Source organism: Podarcis melisellensis (assembly GCF_964234715.1).
Source record: "Podarcis melisellensis genome assembly, chromosome: 2".
Taxonomy (NCBI): Eukaryota; Metazoa; Chordata; class Lepidosauria; order Squamata; family Lacertidae; genus Podarcis; species Podarcis melisellensis.
Window position 1 is genome coordinate 19,182,691 of NC_138529.1, and position 21,102 is coordinate 19,203,792.

Here is a 21,102-nt window from a genome sequence, read left to right on the forward strand (position 1 = left end):
AAATGTTTAATGTTTTTATATATGTTGGAGGGGGAAAACATATATAAAAACATTAAACATTTTTTATAAATATATTGGAGGGATGCGGGTGGTGCTGTGGGTTAAACCACAGAGCCTAGAGCTTGCCGATCAGAAGCTCAGCAGTTCGAATCCCCGCTACGGGGTGAGCTCCCATTGCTCGGTCCCTGCTCCTGCCAACCTAGCAGTTCGAAAGCACATCAAAGTGCAAGTAGATAAATAGGTACCACTCCGGCGGGAAGGTAAACAGCGTTTCCGTGCACTGCTCTGGTTCACCAGAAGCGGCTTAGTCATGCTGGCCACATGACCTGGAAACTGTACGCCGGCTCCCTCGGCCAATAAAGCAAGATGAGCGCCGCAACCCCAGAGTCAGCCACGACTGGACCTAATGGTCAGGGGTCCCTATACCTTTACCTTTATATATGTTGGAAGGTGCCCAGAGTGGCTGGGTGGATGGGCAGGGTATATGTAAGAAAATTAGGGTGGTGATGGAATAGGACCTCCTATTTTCATCAGAGAAATGTTGGAGGGTGTGATGTTGGAGAATTCCATTGGGAACGGAAAGGGGAGAGGAAATTGCTGGTGATGCTGGAAGTAGCTAAGGAACTGAGATTCGGGGGCGGGGTGCAAATCTCTGAGATCCCACCTGGTGGACAATGCTGGAAGCAACACAGGGTGTCAGATGTGTGTCCTGGTATTATGTGTGGCATCACAATGAAAATTGGAGTGCCCTTCTCAGAACATATACTATTTATAATAACCACATATATTTATCAGGTACCGAGGTATCCTATGCAAGTTCCTTGCTGCATTGGATAAATTACTGTCCTTTGTTCCTAAGTGCATGAGTTATTTGAAAGGGGTTCATGAGGACATTTCCAATCAACATGATGCGAAGAGGCATATTTAATGGTATTATATTAATCTGTATTCATAGGTATGTTTGAAACAGATGAGGGGGTATCAGCGTTTATCTGTTCCACCTTCTTCTTTCTTAGCTTTCTGGCTAATGACAATGCCTTTGACATTAAACAGCAACATCCACAGCTCCATTAAAAATATTATTCAGCTACACCAAAGGAGAGATAAGGGGGATAAATATGGACATAACCTTCTGGAATTGCTGTTGATCATGTCAAAAGTGCAGTCTTCAACATAACCAGACACCGGAAAGACCTTTCTGGCACAACGGTAGACAATTGGTACAAAACACTTTGGGAAATAGCTCTCCTTAACAAATAAGCTACAGTTGGAATGTGGACAGATCAAGAAAGATGTTGTGGTTTAATTTCATAACATATGCCAGTTTTCCAGAAAATGAACTCTCCCTGCCATCAGCATTTGGTTCAATCTGGTTGGTCTAAATTTTAATTTAACCATAATTTATTATCTTCACTTGGAACCACCTTCCCAAATTCATCCATGTACCAGCACTTTACATTGTTTCATTGGTAACACAAGAGGAAACATGACTATTACTCATGCTTATTCGAAGCACAACCACAAGGGCTGCTGATTTAGCTGTTTAGCTATGCAGTGTTGAATGCGGTCTGTTAACTCCATTCTATTCCGTTTCCCCTTTGCTATTGTTTATATTTAAACAACTCCACGAAGCAAGAACCTGTACACTGAGCACTAGTAATGAACCATATGTTGTCGCTATTACTGCACATTTGTTGTGCTATTTTTGTGATGTACAAATGGCATTGAAAACTTGGTCTGTTTGTTTGTATCATTTAATATTCCTATGATCCCTGTCTATAAAATCAAATGAAAAGTTACTTTTTGAAAGGGGGCAGATTCTTCCTGTTGATGATGTGCTGCTATGTCCTTGTGTCGCTGTAGGGTGGAGCGAGGGAGAATCGGAGTCTGTTGTCTGCAGAGAAACTAGATTCTCATCTAAATAGCTTCATGTAGGTCAGTGTGCCCTCAATAACGTTCATGGTACAAATTAATGGTCGCTGTCACCGGAAAGCAAACAAGGGTGAGTTAACCCTAGGACCGTCAAGGAGGATCTGTAGACCAAAGTGGAACCAAAGCAGTTTCTCTTTCATTTTCACTTCCTTTCTTTGTTGAAATGCATCTTCTTTTGTCCAACATCTGGACAAGAGCTTCCCATTTATATACAGTGGTACCTCAGTTTTCGAACGTCTCCATTGAAGAACATTTCAGTTTTCGAACATAATAATAATAATAATAATAATAATAATAATAATAATAATAATGGTTTCCCCAGCCACTCTGGGTGGCTTCCAACAGAATATTAAAATACAAAAGTCTATTAAACATTAAAAGCTTCCCTAAACAAGGCTGCCATAAACCCAGAAGTAAATGCTTCGGTTTTCGAACACACCTCAGAAGTCAAACATGCCACGTGGCTTCCACTGAGTACAAGATCCTGGGCCAAGCCGTCGGCTATAGAGTTTTCGAACATTTGAGAACTCGAACAGACTTCCAGAACAGATTATGTTTGAAAACTGAGGTGGTACCACTGTACTTCCATACTGTCAGGGAACTGCCATCGGAGCCAGAGGCGGAGGCAAGGCTCCAGAGCGATGCCGGAGAGGGTCCCAGCAGGGAGAGAGGCAGCCCATCTGCTGGGGAAGGAAATCAGCGTAACACCAGGGGTGAAGGGGGGCAGATGGGGGAATCGGAGAGAAGGCTCCAGGACTCCTCGCCGGAGACCAGCGGGGAGAGCACGGGTACTCCGCTGCCCACACCCTCCCTGCGCAGAAGACTTCCGCGCAGGGAGAGTAGGAGGAGACTTGGCGTCAAAGAACTTCTTTGCTGGAAGAAGTTCAAGAAAGGCCCACTGATGGATTCTGCCAGTGACTGAAACAGCCACAAAGTGAAGGGCTGTCCAGACAGAAAGGGTTCAACCAGGTAACCTAGCCAGGAGTGGCGGCAACTTACCCCTATAACCATTACACATACCCTCCAACATTTCTGCAATGAAAATAGGGATGAGTTATTCCATGATGATGATGCCCCACCTATCTGACTGGGTTGCCCCAGCCACTCTAAGCGGCTTCCAACATATTTAGCATAATAAAACATTAAACATTAAAAATAAACTTCCCTATTCAGTGCTGCCTTCAGATGTCTTCTAAAGGTTGTATAGATACTTATCTCCTTGGCTCAGAGGTCGCATAATTCCATACCCTCCAACATTTCTCCAGTGAAAATAGGGGTGTCCTAAGCAAAAGCGGGTCATTCCAAGATCAAATCAGAAACTGGGACAGCTTCTGTAAATCCAGGACTGTCCCTGGAAAACAGGGGTGCTTGGAGGGTCTATACTTCCTGTAAGCCTTGCCCAGCTCATGTGACTGGTAACAGCTCCACCCCAGCCCCACCCACAAAGAAATTCATTTCGGGAGTTTTCCTAAACTTAGATTGTTAAGTTGTGGGTGAACATATCAGACGACACAGCAATTCTTCAAACAGCTCTTGTTTATTCACAGGCCAGAACAGAACTGAACTAAAGGGTTCAGCCAGTCTGCTTATATAGAGCTCCAGTACAACGCAACTGTAACAACTTCCTGTAACTATCCAATCACTGGATGTCACTTTCAATCCCTTATTTGCATATGTGGACCTAAGTGAAAACTATCTGCAGTATCCCCCTGCTGGGTGAGATCTGCAGTATCCCCCTGCTGGGTGAGAACTTCAGTACATAACATAGATACTATCAGGGCTTCACAGCTCCTTTGCTCCAAATTTCAGAGGCTTCGCTAAGCTGTGACATCTTATTATTTAATGCACTTTGCTTAGATGCTCAAAAACTGTTCTCCTTCACCAAACAGGCAGATTTCAGCCTGAAACATGTGAAAACCAAAACTTCAAAAAGAAATGTCTCACTTGTCCTGTACATTCTTGTTTCGATGCAACAAAGCATTAATCTCAGCTGAATTGTGTCCCCTCTGTTACTGTGGTTTACAGGACCAGCCACAGGCTTGAAATCAGATATGGCACTCAAGAGATCATCATTGTCGAAGGTTTTTGTGCCCAGTTTCCACATCTAGAATCATATCATCATCATCATCCTGCCCTTCTACCCGAAGGCTCCCAGGGTAATACACAAACAATTCCTTAAAATACAACATTTTAACTCCTAATATAAAACCCCAAAACCAATAAATACCATAAAAAAGCAATCCAGCTGCACACACACACACGCATCAATCATCCATCTTCATAAGCCTGAAGGAAAAGATGTGTCTTAACTTGATGTTGAACATCCTTCTTTCTTAGCTTTCTGGCTAATGACAATCATTTTTGGTTTTAAATTAATCTTTATTAAATCTTAAAACACAGGAAAAAAGAAACAGAAAAAATATCAAGCTGTCAAAACAATTATGCACTTCATAGAAACAAACTGACACAGCATAGGATTGGCAGACAATAAAGTACTAAAAGGGGGGGGATGTAAATTAAAATGAAAGTAAATAATTTTTAATTATTATTTCTAGTCCAATAAATCAAGAGCTCTGCAGTGCATACCTTATCCACACTCCTGTCCCCAGATACCTACAGATACCCACATTTTGTTTTGTTTCCCTACATATAAAAGTACTGTGATTTGGTGTTTCTTAGGCGATCCTGCCTTCTCAATTTCCTCGCCCGTTATGATCTTCATTTAAATACACACACACACACAACACATACCTATACATTTACACAATACACAACACACTACCTTATTATCATAACATAAAACATACCTACATTACTCTATATAATACCTACCTATACTGTACATATCAACATACCTACACTCCTACCCCACACAGACACCCACCAAGTGACTTGACTTCCAGCCATTCTTGTTACACTACTTTATTTTTCCAACTAGCTTAAACACATTTCATTATTTCTTTAATCTCTTCTTCTATCTCGACTTTACTCTCCTTTCACTCTAATCATTTTCTGGATTCACTCAATATCTGTCAGAAATTCTACTTTTTCCACATAAATTTTGATGTTTTCCTTAAAGATAGCCCACTCCTTATTCACTTTTTGTACCATATCTCCTCTTATCCTCCCTGTTAGTTCGGCAGTATGGAAGTATTCCATCATTTTAGATAACCAGTCTGTTTTGGTTGGGACGCTGCTGCTTTTCCAATTTTTGGCAATCAATAACCTTGCCGCCATAGTTGCATACATAAATATTGGTCTGATCATTCTTTTTATTTCCTCTAACATGATACCTAGGAGAAAGGATTCTGGTTTTGTTTTTTCCAAATCAATCAATCTTTATTACGGTCCAGAGACCCAACAAATTGTTACAAAGCAATGCACAATTCAGACAGCCTACCTCCAGGTTAAACAAGCATTTTGTTCAGACTTAAAGACAGGGATCATTGGTTCTTGCAACCACCGATAAAAACTTCGCCACTGCTAATGTTCTAGCATTTATCCGGTCTTCCAATAGGAACCTGACATAATGAGCCTCTGATTTTCCCGGGAAAGGAAACGAAAACCTAAACATCTTTTTCAGTTCGTTATAGATATGTTCCCAGAATCCCACTATCTCTTTGCACTCTGTTATGATCTTCAAGTGAGAAATTGGACTCAGCTACACAGCTGCAAATAAAAAGTTTTAAATGTATTGTAAAGTGAAATATACAAATGTGACACTAGATGGCAAAAGTGAGCTATGCCAAATTCAATGTCTTTTTCAAAACGTTTTTTTTAAAAAAATAATAATAAAATAAAGCAATTTCAAAGCACTTTTTTAATATGTGTGTAGATTCCCCCCTTGTTCCAAATCCGTTTTAGTCATGGATACAAGGCCTGCAAGGTTACGGAGCACCTGTTTCTTGGTTTAGTGCTCTGAGGAGGAACTTAACAGGAGCTGCCTTGCATTGAAGAAGAAGAAGAGTTTGGATTTGATATCCCGCTTTATCACTACCCGAAGGAGTCTCAAAGCGGCCATTCTCCTTTTCCCTTCCTCCCTCACAACAAACACTCCGTGAGGTGAGTGAGGCTGAGAGACTTCAGAGATGTGTGACTGGCCCAAGGTCACCCAGCAGCTGCATGTGGAGGAGCAGGGAATTGAACCCGGTTCACCAGATTACGAGTCCACCGCTCTTAACCACTACACCACACTGGAGTCAGACCAATGATCCATCTAGCGCAGTATTGTCTACGCTAACCAGCAGCTGCTCTCCAGGGCTTCCCAGATGTGCCTGGAGATGCCAGCGATCGGAGCTGGGACCATCTTGTATGTGCTGTACCTATGGTCCCTCCACATCTGGGGATCTATGAGTCCCCCACCCCTGCCTTGTTGGAAGTCTCAAGCTTGCTTGCACCAGCCTCCTCCACCTCCCATCTCTTACAAGCAGAAAGTTACACAGAGAAGGAGCTGGATGGTTTTGAAGATGCACAAACACCAGAGACGCCTGTAGGACAGAACAGAAAATTTTAACATGGCACTCCCGCCTGCTGGAGAGAATGCGGGCAGAGGTCCATTCCAAATGTGAGGTGCCAACAAGTCCAGGATCTTTCTGATTCCCAAGTTTCCCATGGGAAGGGAGTGTTGCGTCGGCATTTGGCATTGCTTAGCTTGAATGCAACCTGCAGGGCAGAACATTCCTCACAGGAACAGGAGAATTTTCAGGCTTCGGACTGGAGGAGATTCAAAAATGTGCATGAAAGAACTTTATTACGATACCATTTCACACACTGTACTTCTCATGACCACAATACAGTTGCAAGGGTGGAGGGAGAGGGAGGGAGAGGCGCGAGTCTTTGGGTTGCCAGTTCCTTTCCTTGAATTCTTTTCTTGCCCTAACAGCAGAGAGGTAGGGAGATGTTTGCCGGGTGTGGTTCCCCCATTACCACAACAGGAGATGCCACACCTGAATTCTTCACTCCTGTTCAGTTATTAAAAGGCATGAAAACCTTCCCAAGGGCTCCGCCAGACAATCTGATTTTGTTCAGCTTTCACCCTGATTTGTTGACACGGTAGTTATATGAGCATAACGTATCTTTCCATTCATCCTCTACTTTTCAGCCCATTTCCCCATCACTTTCCAAACTGCAAATAGCCTGTGGTTTTCTGGGTGGATTCCACCATAGCTCTAAATCTTTCGTTCCATCAGTCCAAAGATTTCTCTTTGCACAACAGAAAGTTCCCCCCTGTGCACACCCTAAATCAGTGTTTGAAAAAAATGGGTCTCCAGCTGTTTTTGGACTACAACTCCCATCATCCCTAGCCAGTGGTCAGGGATGATGGGAACTTAGGGGAGGATTCCTTAGGGGAGGTAATGTACTTTAAATGTGCTGTAAATATATGGTGTGGGTATGACCTGTCTTTTAATGACATCACTTCTCAGGACAACTTCTGGCACACACAGAGGCCCCCAGAGCTCTCCAGAAATTCCCAGAACTCTCCCTGCCCTTTTAGTGCCAACCTCTCCACAAATATCCCTCCCACTTTAAACTTTGTGTATAAGGCGTACATTGCCTTTACGGTAAGATAAATAGATCTCAATCAGTGCATTTCTGGACTGGAGACCAGATCAGCGACCACCTCTCTTCCCATAACAATGTGAAAATGTGGGTTGTTTTCATTGTCCCCTGTTCCACGGCTGTTTAAATAGCAGAGGGGGACAGAAGAGGAGTACATGACATGGAAAATTAATTTTGGAAACCTTTAGCGCTGCAAAGTTGCCCAGGGTTTCCTCCTCCCTCCCCTACCCCCTCCACGGCAAACTGTGCTGAGGAACTCTCAGCTCTTCTGGAGCAGCTATTTTTAGACCACATGTCAAATTTTACAGTTGAGGCTGACGAGGCCGTTAATGGAGAACAAGAGAGCAGGAAGGATGTTAATAAGACTCTGGACATTTTGGTATTTGCATGGGGAGGTGAGCGGCAGCTCCTCAGAGCCTAAGATCCAGGCAAAAGTTCTAAGGACCAATGAGGCCCAAAGATCTAACGCAAACAAGCTATTTCAATGCACTCCTAGTGGAAGTTGACTCTGAACAGCAAACAGCACAAGTCTAGGCAGTGGGTTACCTCAGTAGCAGGCGTGACAACTCTATGTGGCTAAGGCCTCTACTACTACTAATAATAATAATACTTATTATTATTATTATTATTATTATTATTATTATTATTATTATTATACTGTTGGGTGGCTTCCAACAGTGTATTATTATTATTATTATTATTATTATTATTATTATTATTAAAGCAACAACATCAAACATTAAAACTTCCCTAAACAGGGCTGCCTTCAGACGTCTTCTAAAAGTCAGGTAGTGACCTGTTGTCCTTTTCCACAGGGCAGTCATCACTACCGAGAAGGCCCCCAATGTCCATTGGGATGGGGCTCAGGGCCCCTCCCCCAAACTTGAGGGGTCAGAGGCCTGGTGATGTCGCGCCGATACAATGCAGCCTGGTGAGAAGTCACCAGGATAGGCATTCGATCCAAGAACTTCAAGCACTGAGAGGAGATCGCTGCCAGAACAGCAGGTGAAGCAGTACCAGATTTGTGGTGAAAGACCAACTGGTTCACATAACATCTGTGAAAGAGCTGCAGCGAGCAAGTTACCTATTGGTACGGTAGTCAAGTAGCAAAACATAATACAGGCCCAAGACTTGACTGAGGGTTTCTCTGTGTGAGGCTCTGTAGGAGTCAAAACCATTTGTGCGGACGACACTGTGAGCCTATTGTACTCACAACTGGCATTCCCTTCCCCTCAATCAGCCCCATTGTTGAAAGATATTTATTGGGCTTCTGATTTATAATGTAGCCCCTACAGAGAATGCATTAACTTTGCCTCATCCCAAAGTGAATGAAGTCAATGGGAAGACTGTGTTTTGGCATGTGTTTTTGGCACACCCCTGCACACAAGGCCAGGTGGGAGGAGAGAGAATGATTTGCATGCTAGTAGTAAGACACGGCCCTGGAAGGTCTGTTTGGTTATACTAAGAGAGAACAGAACAAGAAAACTCTGCAGCCAACAAAGAGCTTGTAAGGAACCGACAACTGTCAGTTCATCTTCCCCAAGCAACTATGGCCTTCTAGATGTTGATGGACTACAGGTCCCATCATCCCTGACCACTGGTCATGCTGGCTGAGGCTGATGGGCATTGGAGTCCAACAACATCTGGAGCGTCATAGGTCCCCCACCCCTGCTGACGTAGGGCTTTGTAGGTAAGCTTCTTCTTCCTCTTCCTCCTCCTCCTCCTTCTCCTCCTCTTCTTCTTCTTCTTCAATCACTCATAGCCAAGTAAGATTGTCTTCCGTTAACACAGTTTTAACTGTGAGTCAGTAAGTAACTGTGGGAGCCAATTCTGGATCCACACGTCCTTCCACAGTGTGGACATAGGTTTCCGGGCGGGAGTTGTTCACAGTGAGGGTGTGACAAGCATGCCTTCCTCTTAGCACGTGTCTCCCTTTTGTTCCGAGTTTGAGCATCTTCAAAGCCCATGACACCTTTGGTAAAGGCTGTTCTCCAATTGGAGAGCTCGCAGGCCAGTGTTTCCCAGTTGCCGGTGTTTTTAGTACCTACAAATGTAGGTAAGCACCAGCATCTTGAAGGCAGCTCCGGAGTAGACAGGAAACCTGTGACACCAGTGAGGTATATTCCCAACAATTGGCCCCTGTTGGTCTCCTGGCAGTTGCATTCTGGATTAAGTGAAGCTTCTGGACCATCTTCCAAGACTGCCACATATGTAACTACTGTGGTAGTCTAAACATTTACACAATTGTACATTCTGGCATAGGGACGTGGGTGGTGCTGTGGGTTAAACCACAGAGCCTAGGACTTGGTGATCAGAAGGTTGGTGGTTCAGATCCCCACGACGGAGTGAGCTCCCGTTGCTCAGTCCCTGCTCCTGCCAACCTAGAAGTTTGAAAGCACATCAAAGTGCAAGTAGATAAATAGGTACCGCTGCAGCGGGAAGGTAAATGGCATTTCCGTGCGCTACTCTGGTTCGCCAGAAGCGGCTTAGTCATGCCGGCCACGTGACCCAGAAGCTGACCCATCTCATAAACTGAGATGAGCACCTCAACCCCAGAGTCGGTTATGACTGGACCTAATGGTCAGGGGTCCCTTTACCTTTATCTTTACATTCTGGCATGGTCATTTTATCACACACACATTGAGAGGGGGAGCTATTGACAAATAGAGCAGATTGCCTCACCTTCCCTAGTAAACAAGAAAATGTGTCCAGTACATTGCACAACAGCAGGAAACAGGTCAAACGGGCAGGTAGGAGGGCAAAAGAGCACATGTTTTGATCATTGCTCCAACAGCTCCACCTTCTACAACCAAAAGTTGCATGCTTGCATGCTTCAGACCCAGAACAAGAAATAAAAATGATCCACCCAAGAGCAAGTCTGAGAACTAAACGCAGATAGAATGTGATTTTTTTCATACTGTAAATTACTCAGATTCTCAAATATTTAGGCTGCAACCATAACCCCACACACTTTGGGCTCAGCTGATTCCAATGAGAGTTTAACTCACCTTCTGGAAGGCATAGAGACTCACCTTTCTAAAAAATAAAATAACGGAAGCTCAGATTCTGGGCCCCTTTGCAGGTATGGTCCCTGAGTAAATTACTCAACTTGCACCGTAGATGAACTGGCCTTGAGGATAAATGTTCAATAAATCAGTTGTCTGGAAGTGACTGTTATGTTTTATTTAATTCTGAGCAGAAGCAAGAATTTCCCAAAAGTTCTGGATCCCACGCAACGACTGCGTCTTTCTTATCTGAAAAAGCTGCATCTGGAAAGCCACCCGCCTGCCCCAAGCCAAATCTCCGTCTAAAATTTCCGTGCACAGTTAAAGGGATCAAATGTCCCTCCAGAAACAAGTCTCCTAAGTAACTTGGCTTACAGCGTTTTCATTCAGGTTGAATTAAAAGAGTGGTAAATCTTCTGCACACAGCCTGGGAACTTTGCTTCGCAAAGCATTCCCAGCGTATCCCATTCAGCTTGGGGAACTGCTACGTTGGGTTGGGTCCCAAAATCTATTTCAGAAAACAGAACCGGTTGGTTTCGCACAGCAATCAGGTTTTTTTCCCCTCTAGTGGCAAAGCAAAGGGAAGCCATGGATCATTTTGATGTCCTGTCCTCAAACTACTGGTGTCAGAGCAGCCTGGAAGTAAATGTTGCCATTCAGAAGACAGGTGAAACCTCATTCCTTAAGGCAGACTTCCCCCAACCTGGTGGCTCTCCAAATGTTTTAGTAGTCCAGCAGTATCTGAAGAGCAGCACTGTCTTTCTATTTAAAGTAGAGTAATCAGTTCCAAATTTGTATCTATTCATACAAACAAGCAGATGCAAGTCTTATGCACCTCTGTGTCCTCCTTTCTGGTCATCAATTTCTTCTTATTTGGCAAGGCAGAGATACCACCTTATTTACCATAGGAAATCTTGTCGCTGAACAGTTCTTGTGAGTCTCCAAACTTAAGGGGTTAAGAAATTAAATATGGCACTGCTCCTCTGACCCACAGCCTTCCTAGACCCCTCTGGTGTAGCAAAAAGAGGTCCACTTCTGTTCTCAGCAGGCGGAGTGGGCAAGAGGATGAACAGGGCAGGATGAAGCTACATATGCGGCCTAGGACCCACGTACCTACGGGACTGCCTCTCCTGGTATGCCCCACGGAGGACCTTAAGGTCCACAAATGACAACACTTTGGAGGTCCCAAGTTGCAAGGTGGTTAGATTGGTCTCAACTAGGGCCAGGGCCTTTTCATTAGTGGCCCCAACTTGGTGGAACACTCTGTAACAAGAGACTAGGGCGCTGCGAGACTTGACATCTTTCTGCAGGGCCTGCAAGACAGAGCTGTTCTGCCTGGCCTTTGGTTTGGACTCAGTCTGACCCTTATGTTTCCCCTATAGTTTTGATCTATGGGCTACTATTAAAATGAGGTTGCATTTTAAATTATATTTTAGCCCATATTTTAAATTGTTTCCCCCCCCCCCATTATGTTTTTATTGTAATTTTACTGGTGTTAGCCGCCCTGAGCCTGGCTCTAGCCGGGGAGGGCAGGGTATAAATAAAAATAAAAATTATTATTATTATTATTATTATTAGGGGGTGGGGGAGGGAACAGGAGAGGAAGAGGAAGGTCTGTTGTATGAATAGTAGTCCCTTGGGCCAATGGAACTGCAGCGTCGGATACATGGCCCAACCTAATTAGAGAACCAATGTGGTATAGGGTTTAAGTGGCTCCCCTCAAATCTATAACAATATACATATATGCAGTACATATGGAGGGGGCCCACACATATACATAAGTATATTGCACAGTTGTATTAGTGTTTTGTTTTTTTTATTGGTATCTGTTTCTGCATACAGCTTTATATCACAGCATTTTATATATTTTCCAATTCTAATATAACTCATTACTAAATCCCTCAAAATGTAAATAAATATAGACAGGTAAAAAAATTCTCATTGCAAGTCATCAGATAACCCTACTAGTGTTGTTAGTTGCTCACAATGATCTTTCAAATACAGTGGCACCTTGGTTTACAACCATAATCTGTTCCAGAGGTCCGTTTGTAAACCAAAACAGGTTGTAACCCAAGGCGCGCTTTCACCAATGGGGCCTCCAAAAAAAATTTGTTCGTAATCCAAAAAAAAATGGGTTGTAATAAAAAAAAGGTGCAAACTAGGACACGCACTTCTGAGTTTGACGTGTTTATAATCCAAAACATATGCAAACCAAGGTACCACTGTTTTGTATAATTTTACCCCAATCTTTTTGTTCATGCTGGTTTCAGATTTTTCCCATCAGCTTCACCAGCTCCGCAAAGTCCATCATTTTCACCTGCCACTCTTCCTTTGCTGGTACAGTTTTTAAATACAGTGGTACCTCTGGTTACGAACTTAATTCATTCCGGAGGTCCGTTCTTACCCCAAAACCATTCTTAACCTGAGGCGCGCTTTCACTAATGGGGCCTCCTGCTGCCGCCAGCCCGCCGGCGCATGATTTCCACTCTCATCCCGTGGCAAAGTTTGCTACCGGGAGCATCTACTTCCAGGTTAGCGGAGCTTGTTACCTGAAGCGTTCATAAGGAGGAAAGTATGTAACCTGAGGTTCCACTGTATTTCTTATGTGTTCCAATATCTAATAAGAAGACTGGTGGGTGGTGGTCTTGTAGCAAGGTTAAAGCTTACTGGGAAATGGTATACAATGAATTGAAAAGGATGTTCAAAATAACTTTTATATATTAAAAAAACCCCAAAAAACAGAAGCTTTTCTTTTGGGGAATTATAGGGACAGAACAACCTAAATTGTATAGAAATTTATTCTATAGATTTATTCTATAGACTATATGTAGACTATTCTATAGACTACATATATAGAAATTTATTCTATAGACTGCAGCAGCAAGAATGCTACTTGCCCAAAAGTGGAAAGAAGAAGTCCCAGCAAAGGAAGAATGGATACAAAAACTTACAGAATATGCAAAAATGGCAAAACTTACCAGAAAAATAAAAAATCAAAATAACAAACTTTTTAAAAAGGAATGGAAATGGTTTATTGAATATTTACAGATAAATTGCAAACAGATAAAAACATTGGCAGGGTTATTGTAATAACCCACCACTTCATAAGAGTATATTTAAAGTAGATAATTAAATGAGCAAATTAAATGAATTTGGGTATGCAGAAGATCTTTAAAAATAAATTTAAGGAACCACAGAAAGAGGGGGAAGAAAGTCAAACTTTGAAATGTTAAATTTATTGTAAAACTAATGAAATGTATAGACTTGAAAAGTAGAAAAACTTTTTTGTTTAAAAAAAAGAAGATTGGTGGAACAAATGCTGTTCTCTGTTGCCAGGCAGTGTGGAATCACCATAAACAGCGACGATAGCAGCAAGCACCTCCCCTATGGCATACCATGACCACTTTCCCATAATTGTTGACTTTGAAGTTCCTCCAAGCCATGCCAGCATTCCTTCTGGATAAGCTTCAGCAAACAGGGAGCAAAAATTCAGAATTATGGTAATGAGCTCAGAGCAAGCCCATGGATCTCAGGTTACATCTTAGGTCAGGCAAACTTTTTCAGCAGGGGGCTGGTCCACTGTCCCTCAGACCTTGTGGGGGGCCAGACTATATTTGTGGAGGGGATGAACGAATTCCTATGCCCCACAAACAACCCAGAGATGCATTTTAAATAAAAGCACACGTTCTACTCATGTAAAAACACCAGGCAAGCCCCACAAACAACCCAGAGATGCATTTTAAATAAAAGCACACATTCTACTCATGTAAGAACACGCTGATTCCCAGACCATCCATGGGCCGGATTTAGAAGGCTATTGGGCCTTAGTTTGCCTACCCATGTCTTAGGTTATACAGCATCAACAACAGTGACAGCTATAGCAACTTTTTAAGAGGGGCTGGGATGGTGTCCAGGAAAGAGTGTGTCAGGGGGAAACCCGTATCTTGACCCTTTGAGGCAGTTTCCTTCGAAGTCCCGTAGAAACAAGGGAAGATTATGATCTTGCTGGGTTGCGCTCCTGCTTACAGGGACGTATAGCATTCTCCAGATTTCAAATGCTTGCAGCAACTGTACCATTCATATTATGCTACTGAATACTCCCCGGAGACAATGAGAATGAAAAGAGATCCACTGTGTTCTCATTGCTCAGTCCCCATCTGTTGTCAGGAACAGGGAGAGTTATGGAAGCCTTCCCTCCAACGTTACATCAGGAGACTGTATTAATAAACTGCTAAAATGTAATGCAATCTGCTTCTCAGCACCTGCCTCGGAGCATCTGCTTCCTGACACTTTAATGGCAAGCAGGTTATTCATTAAGTGGCGCTTGCAGTATTGCCTTTGCTAATGAGGTTCTACTCTGGGGGTTCTTGGTTGGCCATTAAAAGCCCTCGAAATACTCACAGCCACTGGCTTGTAACCGATATCCGAAGAAGATCTGATGGTAAGTGTGTGTGTGTTTTCCCTCCTGGTCAACCAGTCGAGGGAAGGGAGTCAAGTGACAAGCAGGTTTAGTGGCTGAAAACATCCCTCCTGCTCCAAGTTTTCCAAATATGCATGCCAGCACTGTAATTAATCTCAGTGAAATGGAATGTCTCGTCCTGACCAGTTCAGCTGGTGTGGGCCAAAGTGCAAAAGAACAAGCAAAAAGAAAGAGGAGTTCAGTCTCTCACTTCGGAGGGCACAGTTCTGTTTCCCTAAAGAGAAATTCTGACACAACTCCACTTTGTGAAAGGAACGGGACCATGGCAAGAGGCAATGATAGCATAGCTGTCAACTTACAGATTTGAAAATAAGGGACCAGCAGCCTTGAAAATAAGGGGCCAGCAGCCAAAATAAGGGACCTGCAGCCTCACCTGTTCCAGGCACTCCAGTCTTCCTGTCCTCCTGCCATCTGGTCAAACTCATGCTAGTAGCTTTGAGAACACTGTCCAACCAACTTTGTAACCAGAGGTTCAACTGAATAGAATCTGAATCACATGCACCACAAGGCCTATGCAGCTTCAACTTAAGATGGCTCCCCGGCCTAGCTTTGCACTGCAAAGTTTGCTGCAGCACATGCAACAAAATGGCATCCAGCATTCAAAAACCCCCTCAGCTTGCATTAACTAGCCACACACAAGGCATGCAAGCTCCACCCCCCAGTCGTTCTTAGACTTCTTATTGGGTGAGCAACACAGCCAAGCAACACAGTTGGAGCCTCCCTCCTCCCTAGCCGGCAGGGAGGGAGGGAGAGGAGCTGCTTCCTTTGAAATTTAAGGGACATCATTTAAGGGACATTTAAGGGACATCCATCAATAAGGGACAGCAGCGGGACATGACGCTGGAAGAAGGGACTGCCCCTTCAAATAAGGGACACTTGACAGCTATGAATGATAGGTTCCACGAGGCTGTAGAGAGTTCAAAGAAGAAACAGGTTGCTGTTTTTCGAAATGCTATTCTGCTCAGCAGGATCTGCAATGTTTAGAATATGTGGTGGGATTTGGGAACAGGCGCAAGTCAAACTTTTAAATGCACACACACACAGTGCAGTTACTCACAAAGTGTGCAGAATAATTAAGTTGGTATGTGTGGGGCACCCAACCCCCAAACCCAGAGGCCCCATGCAGCACTGGTTCTGCGCCCCCTAACCAATATGTCAGAAGGGAAGGAAGGAAGGCATTATAAGAGAACAAGGAAGCGTTTGTGGTGAGTTCTAGCACCCCTTTTTCTAGAAAAACAGCACCACATGTGATTCCCAAGTAGTCTCCCATTCAGAAACCGATGAGTGTCTGAGGTGTTTAGCTTCAGCAAGTCCTCAGGAGTCCTCAAGCCAGTCAGGAGAGGTGCTGGAACTGAGTTCAAGTGAGTTCCAGCTGAAAAAAAGCACTGATCACATGTATGGTGCCTTGAGTTCCACAGCTGAAAAAAGGTAGTGTATACTTTTCAATGTGTTTTTTTTAAAAAACCTGTTTTTTCTGTTTCTAGTTGTTTTATTAGACATCACTTTAAGATGGTTGGATAAAATGTGATTAATAAATCAGTGGTGGGAATGTTCTTAATAATAAATTTACTAAATAAATAGCCCATTCACTTCTCATAGCCTTTAGTATCTAGCTTCCCTTGCCTCTATGACTGCAACACAGCTGTTTTCCTTGACATTGACCTTTGCTTGTGCCTTTTGACCATGGGATGTCTCCTGACTCCCATCAACCAATCCAGCTGCTGGCTTCTGCATCACAGCCAGCTGGGTTCTGCCTGTCATTCTGACCATTAGTCTTCTCTTAGACAGCTCTTTGCGCTGTCTGTTTCAAGGATCTATGTAAAAGCCCTTAATATGAAAGCTGAGTATCCAGTTTTCGAGTGTCGGTGCTTGCTTGATGCGAAACTGACAGCAGCAGCATGTTTTTGACCCATAAATATATTAACGGAAGACTTTGTAGCATGTCTTGATAGGTTTCCACAAGCCGCATGAATATTCAGCATCAACGGGAGAGTATTCATCCATTGTAGAGAATGAATATATATTTCCGAACTCCTCACTTGAGAATCAAGATATTCCCATCTCAAGGTCTTCCAGATCAGCCAAAGTTCAAGTTCTTATTTCTTCACCTTGACAAATATACGAGGCAGACGAGTGTGATACACAGTTCAGAGCATCGCTGGGTGATTCAGTAGCAAAGTCAAGAGGAGGCGAAGGATGAGCAATATTATGTAAATGCAGCCGTGCTGATTTACAGGCGCAAATGGTGTTAGATTTCAAGGAATAAAAATAAAAAACCAAATTCCTACAATTGGATTTTAGGACGGTTAGTCATCCACATAAATAGAATAATGACGTGCCTGTCATTGAAAGGACCTTTTTATGAGAAGAGTAACTTTGGACTCCTGTTGAATGCTGATTTCCTCATTGAAACTCACCGATGGGATGGAATAAGAGGGTAGATGAAACAGCAGTCACCTGTGGAATGAGCAGCCCACCTGTTCACTGGCTGACATTGGGGTTCAGACATCTATTGCATTAGACACTTTGGATGCAGTGTGAGAGTGGGTGTACATCCATCCATGGGTTGACAGTACCCGGGGCAGTGCAGAAGGTGGTGGGTGGGAAACAGACAGAGTACGCAAGCACATTCAATTGCCCAGAGTCCATGTCACCCAGGAAATCACAGCCACAGAGATAAGAAAAGAAGAGTCATTCCGTAGTCTGGAGAGGTCACTTCCTGGTTTGCGTGAAGAAGCTGTTTGCAACGGAAGTGAGCAGCTGCATTGAGGCAGCACCAGGTGTTGAAATTTTGCACCCCTAACAATTTTGTGCCCAGAGAAACAACCCCTGTGGGCCCCTCACACTACGCCACTGAGGGTACCACCACTAGGGTGACCCCCACCATGTGACCAATGCAACCAACAGGACAAGGTCCATGTGCGTCATGAGTCCCACAGTGCTGCTGGGGTCAGGCTTTGATTGGCAGGCTCTGACACAGGAGGAGGAGAAACAAGAAACAGGGGGTCGGGACTCAATGGTGGATGGAAGAGATGGGTATCTCCTCTTTCCATACTGACTTCATGCCAGCTCTCTCCTCCAACCTTCCTGCAAAGCAATGTGGGCTGGGGAGGACTTTGGTCAACTGAGGAGGGAAGCTGGAGGTTGCAGTATCTGAACAAGTGTCTAAACTGGAGGGTGCAAGTTTGTTGCCTAGAACCAATTGCCACCTTCTCAGATGGGTTCAGACCTTCTCACCCCAACAGAGCATTCATTTGTAATCTCAGTATTCCCGCAAGGCGAGAGAGCCTTGTGAGTGACTGCAACATGCCTCATCTTCAAAAGCTTGGCAGGAGAGGCAGGGAAACTTATTGGGACGTCTTTGTTATCTCCATCCAGTTCCAAACTACTTTGCCCTCCCCTCCCCAACACCTGACTCGCGATTCCTTAACACATTGCCAGACCTGTACCACGACTTGCCTGAATAAAGAACTCCTTTTTACTTACAAGTAAGAGCCTCTGTCTGCTTGTGTTTGGGGTGGGATCCAGGACAACCTCTATAATTTATTCCCCCCTTTTAAGTGGGAAAGGATCCCATGCAATCTGTGTCACACAGTACACATGGGGTACCATAGGAAAGAGTGGGGAACAGCCTTCTGAGTTTCATTGTGATAGCATTTTTAAAATTGCATTGATGCCCATACATTCTCATGTTATCCACTAATACAATGGGATGGTGTCCATTTAATATTATACCAGCAAAATGCCCATGGGTGGCAGGCTTCTGTATCATAAAAACTGTTGGGATGCTGTGCATCTTTGTGTGTTACGTGACCAGGATAGGGTCTCTACAATGGAGTTCAAACCTGGAGTCAAAGGTAGGGTGCATTTTTCTTTCTACAACAATGTTGTTCCAAGTGTCACATTTTACTATCCCCTAAAGCATTGAATGGAACGCGGGTGGCGCTGTGGGTTAAACCACAGAGCCTAGGACTTGCTGATCAGAAGGTCGGTGGTTCGAATCCCCGCGACAGGGTGAGCTCCCGTTGCTCAGTCCCTGCTCCTGCCCACCTAGCAGTTCGAAAGCACATCAAAGTGCAAGTAGATAAATAGGTACCACTCCAGCGGGAAGGTAAATGGCGTTTCCGTGTGCTGCTCTGGTTTGCCAGAAGCGGCTTAGTCATGCTGGCCACATGACCCAGAAGCTGTACACTGGCTCCCTCAGCCAATAAAGCGAGATGAGCGCCGCAACCCCAGAGTTGGCCACGACTGGACCTAATGGTCAGGGCTCCCTTTACCTTTACTAAAGCAGTGAGTGGTATCCATTTATATGGATGTTGTGATATGAGTGCTTAAGAATACCCTGTACACTGGGACTTAACTGACTCCCTGCCCTTGGTGTCTGCATCCAATTAAGTGTTCAGTTATTTGCATAGCCCCACCCCTTTCTCTGCCCAGCAGAACACTAGGTTTGGTTTCTTGGTCATACTACAGTGAACTCAGTTTTATGTCCCTCTCTAGGCACCAAATGAGAGAAGGAACAGCAATGGAAGGGACCACCAAGATATATACAGTACAGGAATATTAAGACCTGCTCCCTTATATCCTAGTGGGGACTTATGGCTGTGTAAGCATCCAACCTACACTGTATTTTTCCTTTAAACGTTTTTTAAGTGCTTCCTAGAATTCTGAAATCTTTTCGGTTCTCTTTAGCATCAATTAAGCTGACCAGGTTTTAAACAATCTGCTTCTGTGTGTTGCTGCACAGCTGACAGCTTCAAAGGGAAGATTATCACTTCCCCAGATTGACATTTGCCTTGTTTACATTCTTACTTTGCAAATCATTAAGTCCTGGCAGCCTACGGTGGTGTTTGGTTACCTTGTGGGGGTAATCAGCACTTTGGAGAGCTCCTGTTACATTGCAAAGAAGGTTGGAATGCCCCTAAAATGAAATGTGTATGTTGGTGCATGAAATGAGTAAAGAAACTCACCCTTTGATTTTGAAATTATCTATTGGTCTTGGAGGTGTGAAGGACCGGGGTGGGGGGAGGGAATGGAAAAATAGGGAGATGACCACCCCCACTCCCAAATTTCTTGCTTTTTTTTACCAGGCCTTTACATCTCTAATTGCCCTGCACAGATTTGACTGTACTATAATCACAGAGTTCTCCTCAAAAGGACACCCAAGGTCTCAACTTATTTTACATACATCAATTTACTATTTATTATCTTACATTATGTTTCACCTTTCTTCCAGCATAGAACACAAGGTAGCATGCACGTGGATAAGGTCCAGTCAATGACCAGATCCATGTCTGCTCAGCTGCTACAAGGTGGTAGCCTCATGAGTCTTCAGAAGTCATATGATGCATTATTTCTACAGTTCACAAGTGTAAGAAGTCATATCGGCAACTGGAGGAGGAGGAGAGGTCAGAAGTTGGAGAAAAAACTATAAGTGGAGGTGTTAATAATAATAATAATTAATAATAATAATTTATTTATACCCCGCCCATCTGGCTGGATTTCCCAAGCTGCTCTGGGCAGCTCCTAACAGAATATTAAAAACACACTAAAACATCAAACATTAAAAACTTCCCTAAACAGGGCTGCCATCAGATATCTTCTAAAAGTCAGAAGGTTGTTTATTTCCTTGACATTTGGTGGGAGGGCGTTCCACAGGGAGGGTGCCACTAGCAAGAAGGCCCTCTGCCTGGCTCCCTGTAACCTGGCTTCTCGCAGCGAGGGAACTGCCAAAAGGCCTTCAGAGCTGGATCTCAGTGTCCGGGCAGAACAATGGGGATGGAGATGCTCCTTCAGGTACACAGGACCAGGGATGTTTAGGGCTTTACCCATCCTTGGGGACCCCTAGGATACTCCCCACACCTACTGCACATGGAAATGGGTGCGGAAAGTGCAGTTGACTGGGACATAGCTGGGCAGTTTAAGGAAGCTCCATAGAGTGAGAAACCAGAGAGATGTCAACAGTTTCCAGGAACCCTTCCCTTTGTAAGACATTTGTGCGTGAGTTGAGAGTTCTTTTAGAGCCTGGATAAGAGCCAGCAGGCTGAGATGGAGGGTGTGGCTAAAAGAGAAGGAATCAATAGTCAGTTTTTATTTATTAGTAAATAATAAATATTTTTTATTTGT

General features: G+C 43.9%; 1 long non-coding RNA gene across 2 annotated transcripts in view; it reads left to right on the forward strand.

Moving 5' to 3' along the window:
- Positions 1-16,288: 16,288 nt before the first annotated feature.
- Positions 16,289-21,102, forward strand: part of LOC309363068 — a 37,618-nt gene continuing 32,804 nt past the window's right edge. The window contains exons 1-3 of one of the 2 annotated variants that reach the window (XR_014165216.1): positions 16,289-16,404; positions 19,477-19,582; positions 20,213-20,319. This is a non-coding gene — a long non-coding RNA (uncharacterized lncRNA). Of the gene's footprint in view, positions 16,405-19,476; positions 19,583-20,212; positions 20,320-21,102 lie in introns of those variants that run through there. The other variant, XR_014165215.1, reaches the window with a different exon arrangement.